Genomic DNA, 12,078 nt, shown 5'->3' on the forward strand with positions numbered 1-12,078 from the left:
CAAAAGTAGTAAGCCTACCAACTACACCTTCCAAAGTTTGATTATTACTAGGGGCACATTTTAGTTCTTGTATTGTAGAAACCCTAATAGCATAGATAGGAAGCAGAGTTCTCAATACCTTGTTGATTTCATTGTCAATATTTCAATTTGTTCTTCTTATAGCATTTACCACCTCTTTGATTCTTCCACAATCTTGTACAATGGTCTCACCTTCTGTCATTCTCATTTCATCAAATTTTCCTCTCAATCTTTCTAATTTTCCTCTGAAAACATTTTTCTCTCCTCCATAGATGGTTTATAGTGTATCCCACATTTCCTTGTCCATTTTTCATTCCTCTATGTTATCAAACATGGTATAGCTTTGGGATAATACAATCTCCAACATTGCTTGATTGTGTTATTGCTTCTCTTTTAGCTACTGTGTTGTCAAGAGTTTTGGTATCTCCACATATGCATTCTCCTGATAGTGTATTTCTCCTTTTTTAATTCCTTGCAAATGCAACTTCATCAAAATCTTCCATGCAAGTAAGTTCTCTTTGTTCAAACTTGGCACCTCCTTTTTGTACATCTTGATCTTTAGCTTCAAGTACCTTCAAACTCTTCTCTACAAGCACCAAAGCTTTGATGCCAATTGTTAGAATGATTTAGAATAACTAAGAGCAAGTGAATTAGTTATCATCAGGTCTAGATGTACCAATTAAAATTTTAATCACTTCAAATATCTCAAATCTAAATATTCAATAGCTCAGTCTCTATAGTAGATAATTAGTAACATAAACTTGTAGTCCACTCTCTTAATAATAACAAACTTGCAGAATGTAAAACAAATTAATAGTGAAACATCTCAAATGGCATCCACACAAGTATGGCACTAGGATTTAACATGGAAACCCAATTTGGGAAAGAAAACCAGCAACATATCACCAAATTTTCACTCTTCTAAAGTAAGCTCTGTTAGGAGTCAACCTTATTAAAGGTTAAAAACACATTGTTAAATGTGACCTTGTTAAAGGATTTGATCACCCTGTTAAGAGTGGCCTTATTAGAGGGCTTACAAACATTCCATTAGAATGACACCTTGATTAAATGATTTACTTATAACTCTAAGGTCAACCTTGATTAGAGGATTTCAATATTGATACTATGATTAGAAAGTAATAGTAGGTTGATCCAACAAATAAAACCCACTTTGTAAATATAGATCATCATATGGTCCAACAATTGACTTAATAAATGGCCTCCATTAACATCTCCATAACTGATTCGCTTGGCATACCTTCAAGCAACCACTCTTCTTCACAACTCTTCATTGTTAAGCCTTCTTCTCAGGTTCACTAATAATCAAAATAAACAACTACTCCAATCTTGTTAAGCACTTCACTAGCTCTACTAACCTCTCTAAGTTTAGCCCTTGTACCTCCTTAAATAGGTAATTTGGATCATTTTTTGCTTAAAAATCACCATAGTTCTTATGGTTTTTCTCATATTCAACACATACAATGAACCTATCCACCTTTTCATACATCTCCATTTCTAGAAACTTCTCTTTAAATTAAGTCATTGATCATTCACTTAACCATTTCCTTACATTAAATAATCTAGGTCATCCATCGTTATCTTCAATACACTTTACATATTCCAATAAATCAGCTGCGTGGGATGGAAATCATGATTTCCTCATAATCTGTCAAATGGTGTCCCTTGGCCAACATTATGCTCTAACACTCAGTCATCACTAAATTACTTGGTTGCTAGTGATTGTTCTTCTCAGCACATTTACTGATGCACAATCAATATTGATGCCTGGGCAACACTATATTTCCCTTGGCTTATACTATCACTTGGTCAACTCTAAAATCACTCGGCATAAACTTCAAGTTCCTTAATCTTCTTAGTTTTTTCTTAGTCAAGCCTATGCATTTGGCCATTCTTTGATCACTTCTTTTGGGCTTCAATAGAATTGTCTTCTTCACTTATATTATGATCAGACAATTACATTATTTTATCAAAGTCCTTCTGATCAAGTGCCCATTGTAGTTTCTTATAAATCAACCTTTCCTCTAGGTCCTTTTGTTATGTCCTTCTTCTCAAATCCTCTTCATCAATCATCTTGATATGACATTCTACTCAGATAGACAACTGTCTTACCAATAAGGTTTGACATCAATGACAATATAACAATTGTTCCAATTGTAGTCTTGTTACACTATATTAATCCAGATCTATTTGGGAACAATGTATCCATTAACTTCTATTTTTCTAAGAAGGATCCCTCCCAAAGATATTGATACCCTTAAGAAGGAATTCAAAGAGGTTGTTCCATTTATGAAGTAGGTAGATCCCCATGGTGGAGGGAACTTTGTGTCTTCCTTCATTTTGAATAATGCAACAACTATATCACCATTTCTAGCAAGAGTGTCTACTACACCCAATAAAATGCCCTTATTGAATCTAGTACCTTTACTCCAACATGTTACTACTACTCCAATGGAAACAATTACATATTCAAGGTATGAGCCCCAAAAGACTACATTCTTTGAGTAGAAGACTTCTCCACTTGTTAAACTCAAGAAAAATATTTCTAGTGAGTTTGTGGCCACAAAGAAGATAATGACTCTTTTTTGCAATAAACTCATCAGACTAAAGTTGAATTTCTCAAGAAGCCAAGGCAATCATCCAATACAACTTGTTTCCCAAAACAATTATTCTCAAAATTAGAGAAAAAATTATTGCCCCTATGGTAACATCAACAATGAGAATAATGGTACTACATGTATGAGTCCAAGTGGAAATGGATATGGGAATGAGGATGTTTTAAATCATCATCCCCAAATCATGGAGGAATAATCTTTGTTGTTGAGTGCAATGTTGTTTGAATCATATGATAAGTCTACATGAAAGCAAAGTGATAAAGTTGATTAAGAGGAGTTTGTGTTCCCATTCAATAAAGAGAAAGAACATGCACACTCTATAATACATGTATATTGAAGCAATAATAGTAACACACAAAGTTTGAAAAGTAGAGAAGAGCCTCCAATGGACGATATCTCTCTATGGTTACATCCTACTCCTCTAGACATATAGGTCTGTAACACTCCAATGCATTATGAGGCTCCAACCAAAATTACTTGATAGTTCAGAGGGAATTACATGTAAAGGATGAGGTTTTGAATAACATAACAAGAGATTTCAAGTATCTTGGAGAAGATCATAATCCAAACATCCCTTTACTTCCTAGCTACTGTCGCATCCATCAAGGATTCATTTAGAGCTAGAATGTGTTAGTTTCCAAGATGTAGTATCTAATGTGTTAGCATAGATAGATCAACCTGCTGAAATTGCCGAAACACTAGTACAAAAACAACAATATATTACTAAATAAACTACTAAAAATTGTAGATATGTGACTAATTTGATCACGTGACCAATGACAGTTTATTGTCAGCTTATCTCCTAACCAAATTTATGACTAAACTATTTTGATCATTGATTAGGTCATTGTTTTAGTTGTTTATTGTTGTTACTTGTTAGTTTATATGGTAGTTTATTTGGTAATTTTGATAGTTTATTTGGTAATATATTTGGTAGTATATTTGGTAATTTTTTGGGTAGTATATATGGTAGTATATTTGGTAGATTTTTGGGTAGTATATATGGTAGTTGATTTAGTAGCTGATTTGGTAGTATATTTGGTTGTATATATGGTATCATATTTGGTAATATATTTGGTAATTTATTTGGTAGTTTATTTAATCATTAATTTAGTCATTAGGGCACGATGGAACTGAACCACCATCCTCCTACTTATAAAGCATGTGCTCTTCCATTGAGCTAGTACCCTTTAAAGAATAATGCAAAAAATTGACAAAGTTGTCTTCCCCGCAGCATTATATCTACCATGATCATGGCTACTGTAACATGATATACTCTTCTCAAAGAACACAAAGTTTAGTTATTATGAAAAATAACAATCTAAATCATTATCAATAACAATTCAACAATTTAAAATTCTTCTATTCAATCATTTTAAAATTATATTTCATGTCAATTACACTTCTCTAAATTCTTGTAGTGATAGACTCTTATAAAATATAATTTGGAGCACTTTGGCCACACATAAGTATTGTTTCTTGTGCTAACTTCTCAAAAAAATATACAAATGATTATGAAATATATGTCAAGAAAATAGACCTTTACATTAAATAAAAACATCAAACCCCATTAAAAGATCACATCTATTAAAAACTACGAAACACAATCAATTGAAATACTCACTTTTTAACATATGGAGGTGCCAAAGGATCAAATATTTCCTCTTCCTTATGCTCAAGTGGCTACTAAAAGTGTTCATTACACCTGATGTTGACATTTATTCAACCTTAGTCTACAAACAACATAAAAGTAGGAATTTGATAAAAATAAGGCACATGTTTTTTATTTTTATTTTTATCTATGATCTATAATTAAGTTATTCCTAGTAATAGGGAAAGTGGTGCCAATTCATAAATGTAACAATGAACTAAATAATATGCTTATGATAAATTGCTTAGAAAGCCCTATAGCAAAAGGAAATAATGGACTAGTAAAGTTTGGTAGGCAATGACTATGCTTTACCTGTTGATAACCCCAATTATAGGCTAAGCCCTAGAACCACACATTGAAGGATCCTGAGATGGTTGATCATAACCATAAACTTCATATCCTTGACCATAATGTAATGTCTCATTATTAAAGCTAGATTTGAATGATAATAGAGCCTAAATACAAAGTTAAACCAAAAAATAAATTAAATATAATCATAATCATAATAATAAGCATGTTAATCAAATAAACAATAATACACTATGAAATATTATTATTCAAATTATTACACTAAAGAAATACAATATTGTTAATAATATTACATAATATAATTTTTGATTACAAATATGATTAAAAAGTAACATATAACATAATATTATGAATCATCTATTTTAAGATGATGAATATAATTAAAATAAAATATTAAACTATGATTATAATCTTACCCCAAGTTAATATTTTAATATTACAAATATAATAATAAATATAATAAATATAAAAATATAACATATCATTAAAAATAAAATAGTAACAAACATCAAATATGATAAAGCTACATGTACTTAGTCACGATGCTTCAAAGGGATATATATATATATATATATATATATATATATATATATATATATATATATATATATATATATATATGTGTGTGTGTGTGTGTGAGTCAGCCAAGATCATAAGGATATACAAAAAATAAGGATTGCATGCAACTCCAATCCCAAAATATTTTCTAAAAGCTACCTTCACTTTGTTTCTTAGCTGATCCTTATTAAATATTTTCTGGTAACATTGGTTGCAAATATTTAGAATAGATGTGCCTTTTCATTAATTGTTTTTCATCTTAAAATGGTTTTCTTAATCTATTTCAATTTCTAATCTAATTCCCTTCATATTTGGTATGTAATTTCATTAATGTTTGGATGATTATTTATATTGAATAACACAATTTATTATTTATAATGATTATATAATATTTTATTCATAATTTTAGTATATGTTATACTGTGAGTATTTTGTATTAGATTGTCAATTAATAATACTATCTTGGTCATGATATTAATAACATATTATTTTATTAGGATTATATTAATAACTATAATAGTATATTATCATAATAATTTTATTTGCTCATCTATTATTATAGTTATCATTATACTTTAATTCTTATTCTTTTAATTTATTATTTATTATTTATTGTTAAATTCTTCTCTAGGAAGGAGGCATTACAATAGCATGAATTTGTTTGGGGCAATCCTTAGAACCCTAGGGTTATAAGAGTTTTTGCCAAAAAATAATCTTACCACTTGCAAACATTGAAATAATAGTATAACTTACATTGTCACTAGTCTGTCATTGTGATCCGCAACTACCCTGCAACACACTATGTGTTTCATAAATATAGAAATAAGAGTGTCCTTCTTAGCTAACCAAACCCACACTAAAGGTATTCAAATGTCTTAATCAATATCTTCCATTCATCAATGGGATGTGTAGCTTTTAACTTGGAATAGAAATGGCCACCCTTTGATAACTATTCAACTATCCACATTAGTTTGTTACTACTCTAACAACCTATAAACAATATAATGTGTTTGCTACCTACCAAATTGACATGAGCTACCATGACTCAACCAAATGTGTATTTCAAAATAAAATAAATTTAAGTACATTTTTCATGTGATTTCATGATTTTCTAATAAATTAAATTTTATGGACTTTTTATTAATGATGGTTTTATAAATCTTCCACAAGAATTAATTTCTGGACAAGATGCTCCACTTTTTTAAAGTTGCATGCTAGAGAATCTAGTAGATAACAAAGAATTTAGGCAATAAAAATATTTTTTGGAGAATGAGAGACATAATAATAATTCTATGATTACATTGATAGAATAAGAGACAACAGTGGGCCCTGAATTGGGTTATCCCAGAGGATATGCCAAGCTTTGCAAGAATGTCCATCTTCATATGCAGGGTTTCATTACACCATACACTGAGGGGCCTCCTCAGAGATTTTTACCACATGCATTACAACTTGAAGATATTGCTAAGGTGAAGGAGTTCAATCAACTATTTCCAATCATGAAATTAGAAGAAACAAACCCATCAAGTGCTAGAAGATTTGCATATTCTCTTTGACAGCAACTTGATCATTTGGGAAATGTAGGATTTGATCTTTTCTCTATTTAGGATAGATCCTTGTGAAATTGTTCTGTACAAAAATGAAAACCCTACTTCCCCACTTGCTTGGGAGGTTGATCATTGGTTTCCTCATTCAAGAGGTGACAAAATAGTTTTGAGCAATCTGAGATTGGTCTAATGGTGAAAAGTCAATCAAAGGAAGAAAAATAAATTGGAATTCCTTATGCCATGATGGAATTTGTAACCTAGAGTCTCAGTTAGTTTTTGTTGATTTTCCTATCAAAAAATTTAGATTTTAGGTAGAGATCATTTTCTTTGCTCTTTTTTGCAGGGGAGAATGAACCATTTACTTAACTTTTGGTGGAAAATTTGTTAGGATTAACCTCAGACAGAAATAACAATTACATGCAAACATAACCAATATTAGAAAATAATAGATCACACATAAGAGAACAACATACACCAAGATTTAACGTGGTTCACCCAATCCATGGGCTACATCCACCAACAAAAAGTCTAATATTATTATGATCTAGTGATTACAACCCAATTACAATCCGTAATCCCTTATAGCTCAATACTTCCACAATAACCAATTTTCACATTAGACATTATGAAAATCCCTAACCCTAATCCTTTTTATACAAGTTGTTTGCTACTTACAAAATTAGGGCTAGAATAATAAAAGAATAGTACCAATGCCCCTAAATCCCCATAGAAATAATCTAGAGGGAAATTGTGCTGAATAAACCTCTGAGTCTGATTAGGCTCCACATCACAACAATATCCCACTTGGAGATTGATCAGACTCCACAATAATAACCTCCCACTTGGAGATTAATCATAGATACTAAACCTATAGCTCCACTAGAAGATTAAACCACTCTAGACTCTGTTGTTCTTTTAGTCTGTTTAGTCTAGAAGACCAACCGAAGCTAAAGAGGAGTTCAACTTCTCCCTTGTACTACCTTTATAAACATATCTGTTGGATTATCATGTGTACATATCTTCTCTATCTTTAACTATCCATCATCCAAAATTGATCAAATGAAATGATATCGCAACTATATGTGTTTTGTCTTTGAATGCAGAGCTAAATTCTTTACAAGATGAATGAAACTTTGGCTATCTATGAACAAATAATTATCCTTCTGTGGGTCTCCCAATTCTTCCATGAAGAATTGAAGCCATATCATCTCCTTGGCTACCTTTGTAGCAGCAACATACTCTGCCTTTGTAGTGGATAAAGCATTAACCTATTGTAATAAAAATCCTAGCTCGCTACTACCCCACTAGCAATAAATATATAACCTATAGTACTCTACCTAGTATCAATATCCCCTACAAAATCTGAGTCAACATATCCTTATAAAGAAGTAGTAGAGCCCCCAAAGTGTAAACTCTTACTGGATGTTCCTCTCAAATATCTGAGAATCCATTTAATTGCATTCCAATGCTCAGTTCCTAGATGACTCATATACCTGCTAACAACTCCCACTACATGTGCAATATCTAGCCTAGTACATACCATAGCATACATTAAGCTTCCTATAGATAAAGCATATGATACCTTAGAAATCTTGGCCTCTTCTTCTTATATCTTGGTTACATCTCCTTAGTCAACTTCAAATGACCAGGTAAAGGTGTGCTGACAACTTTACCATTCTCCATAGAGAAAAATTGCAACACCTTCTCAATATAATCAACCTGAGATAATGTTAATTTTCTATTCTTCCTATCTCTACAATTCTTCATACCAAGGATTTTTTTTGCTACCCCCAAATCCTTTATAGAAAATGCATGTGCTAACTAGCGTTTTAGCCCCCCTTAATATGATTCATGTTAGACCCAGCTACAAGCATATCATCAACATATAAACATAAAATAATTTAGCTATCATCATCCAACCTCTTAAAATAAACAAAATGATCTGAATGAAACCTGCTATATCCATGCTTATGCATAAACTTGTCAAATTTTAGATACAATTGTCGAGGTGCTTACTTCAAGCCATATAAACTTTTCTTCAATATGCACACTCAGTTCTCCTTACCTTTGAGCTCAAATCCATGTGGTTGTGCCATATATATCTCTTCATCCAAATCACCATGAAGGAAGGTTGTTTTAACATCAAGCTACTCCAAATGCAAATCTTCAGTAGCCACAATACTTAAAATAGTGTGAATAGAAGTCATTCTAACAATAGGACATAATATCTCATCAAAATCAATGCTCTTTTTTTTTGCAAATCCTTTTACCACTAACCTTGCTTTAAATCGTTTTTTATCTCCATCCTCTTCTTTTAACTTGTAAACCCATTTTTTCTGTAACCCACAGGCAACTTGCATAAACCCCATGTCTTATTTTTCAGCAAAGAGTTCATTTCTTCTTTCATTGTAGACTCCCACTAAATCTTTGTATCCACTTGCACAACTTCATCATAACATTCAAGTTCACTAGCATCAGTAAGTAAAATAGATTACTAGGAAGGAGAAAATATTTTTGAAGGTCTACTTATCCTTGTTGATTATCTAAGATTTACTGGGGTGTGTGGTATTTGTTATTTTAGTTGTTGTAGATCATGAGGAACTAGTAGAAAATCATATTTTAGAGTATCATCCAACAATGCATAATCATTTTCTTTCTTCTCATGTTGCTGCAATAGATCTTTGTACAACACTTTCTCATTGAATATCACATCCCAAAGCCTATAACCAAATTCATTAATGCCATATCCAACAAATACACATTTCTTTGACTTAGCTTCTAGCTTAATTCTATTTTTAGAATCTATATGAGCAAATGCTTCACAACCAAAGGTTTTGAGAAAAGAATAACTCACCTTCTTACCAGTCCATGCTTCCTCTAGAATGACACAACCTAAAGGAGTAGAGGGACCTCTATTAATCAAATATACAATAGTATTAACAACCTCTACCCACATGTTTAAGGGCAACCTTTCATGCAACCTCTTGCTCCTTGTGTGCTCCATTATAGTCTTGTTCATGTGTTCAACCACTCCATTTTCCTATAGAGTCCTTGGAACATTTTTCTGTTTATGAATACCATTAGTAGAGAAATAATCTTCACATTCATGAATACAATAGTCACCACCATTATCAGATCTAAGACATTTTAATATCTTTCCAGTCTCATTTTCAACCAAGCATTTCCATTTCTTAAAAGTTTGAAATACATCATATTTTTGTCTAAGTAAATAAACCCATACTTTCCTAGTTGCATCATCAATAAATGTAACATAATAATGAGAGCCACCAAGGGAAGATACCGGAGTCGGTCCCCATACATCTGTATGCACAAGTTCTAATTTCTCACTTTTATTTTCCTTCCTAGTCTTCACAAAACTCAATCTCTTTTGTTTTCCATACACACAACTTTCACAGAAATCCATATTGACACATTTCAAACCTAGTAAAAATTGCTTTGAATGTAGTAATTTCATACCTTTCTTACTCATGTGCCCAAGTCTGTTGTGCCATAGCATTGCATCAGAATCTACAACAACTATTTGTTATCCCTACTCAACTATAGCAACTATTCCTGGACATTCATTTTTCTCTAAAATAATCAAAGTAGAAGGAACAATATAGTTTGTACAAAGATATAAGGTGCCTACTTTCACACCTTTTTCTACTACAAGGGAACCTTTTGAAACCTTCCAATTTCTATCATTAAAAGTAACTACACAACCCTCATCACCGAGTTGCCCTACTGAAATTAAATTCCTACCCAGCCTTGGAACATGTCTTACCTCATGTAGCAGCCAATGATTCCCATTCTGCAACTTAATCTTAACTTTTCCTTTTCCAACAATCTGACAGGGTTCATTATCCCCCAAATAAACAATCCAAAAATCTCCTTGGACATAATTAATAAAATAACCTCTATGGGGTGTAGCATGAAATGAAGCACCAAAATCTAAAACCCATGAATCATCAACACTTTCTAAAGACAGAAGCAAAGCATCCTATTCAGATTTTTTACTTAGCACATTTTCCTCCTTGTTCCCTTCTAGTTTATCTCCTTCATTTTTCTTTCAAGTCCAACAATCTTTTTCCTATACCTTATTTTACCATATTACCAACAATCTCTCGATCCTTTGGATTGAGACCTCTTCCCCTTTGACTTTCCTCTTGATTTCCCATGATTTTTGGAATTTTTTCCTCTCTTAGTTGTTCTGCCTTTCCTTTGTGCATTCAAAGCACTTCTTGATGTAGATCCACCTGAGGATTTCCTATGAGTTTTCTCACTCAAAATAACACTGATCACATCATCCATTTTTAGGGTAATAGATCCAAAAACATAATTACTCATAGCCATTACCAAGCCATTCAAGCTTTTAGACAAAGAACAAAAAATTAAGAGAGCCATAATTTCTTCATCAAAATTAATACTTATAGAAGATAATTGATAAGTAATAGTATTAAACTCATTTAAATGATATGCAATAGATCCAACTTCTACAATTTTCATATTAAATAAACGCTTCATGAGAAATACCTCATTTGAAGCAAAGGGCTTTTCATATAATTTCGCTAGGGTTTCCATCAACTCTTCCATCATCTTCACTTTTGGAATGTTAAATGTCACTGATGGTGCCAAGCATAATCAAATGCTTCCAAGTGCCTTTCTGTCTAAAATCTCTCAGTCCTCATCTGACATAGTTCCTTGTTTCTTGGATTTTCCTTCCAAGGACTTCCATAAATCCTTTTGATAAAGATAGTCTTCCATTTACATCTTCCATAACTAAAAGTTCTACTAATTAAACTTCTCCACCTTTAGCTTACCCTTGTCTGCCATAGCTCCCAATCAACTATGAGACCTTCCTATAGAGGATCACAAGAAAAAAAAATGATGGTCTAGCTAAAAAAAAATGATGACAACTTGGATCTAATACCACTTGTTAGGATTAACCTCAGATAGAAATAACATTTAAATGCAAATATAACCAATATTAGAAAATAATAGATCCCACATAAGAGAACACAAGACACTAGGATTTAACATGGTTAACCTAATCCCTGGGCTACATCCACCAACAATAAGTCAATATTATTATGATACAATGATTTCAAACTGATTATAATTCGTAATCCCTTATAGCTCAATACCACCACAAGAGCCAATTTTTGCATCACATTATGAAAATCCCTAACCCTAAGCCTTTTTATACAAGCTTTTTGTTGCTTACAAAATTAGGGCTAGAATAATAGAAAAATATTACGGATGCCCCAAAATCCCCTTATAAATAATTTGGAGGGAAATCATGTTGAATGAACCTCTAAGTCTGGTTAGGCTCCACGTCACAACAAAATTGTCATTCCTGGCC

Source organism: Cupressus sempervirens, chromosome 10, assembly GCF_028749045.1.
Source record: "Cupressus sempervirens isolate cs-2001-9-10 chromosome 10, ASM2874904v1, whole genome shotgun sequence".
Lineage (NCBI taxonomy): Eukaryota > Viridiplantae > Streptophyta > Pinopsida > Cupressales > Cupressaceae > Cupressus > Cupressus sempervirens.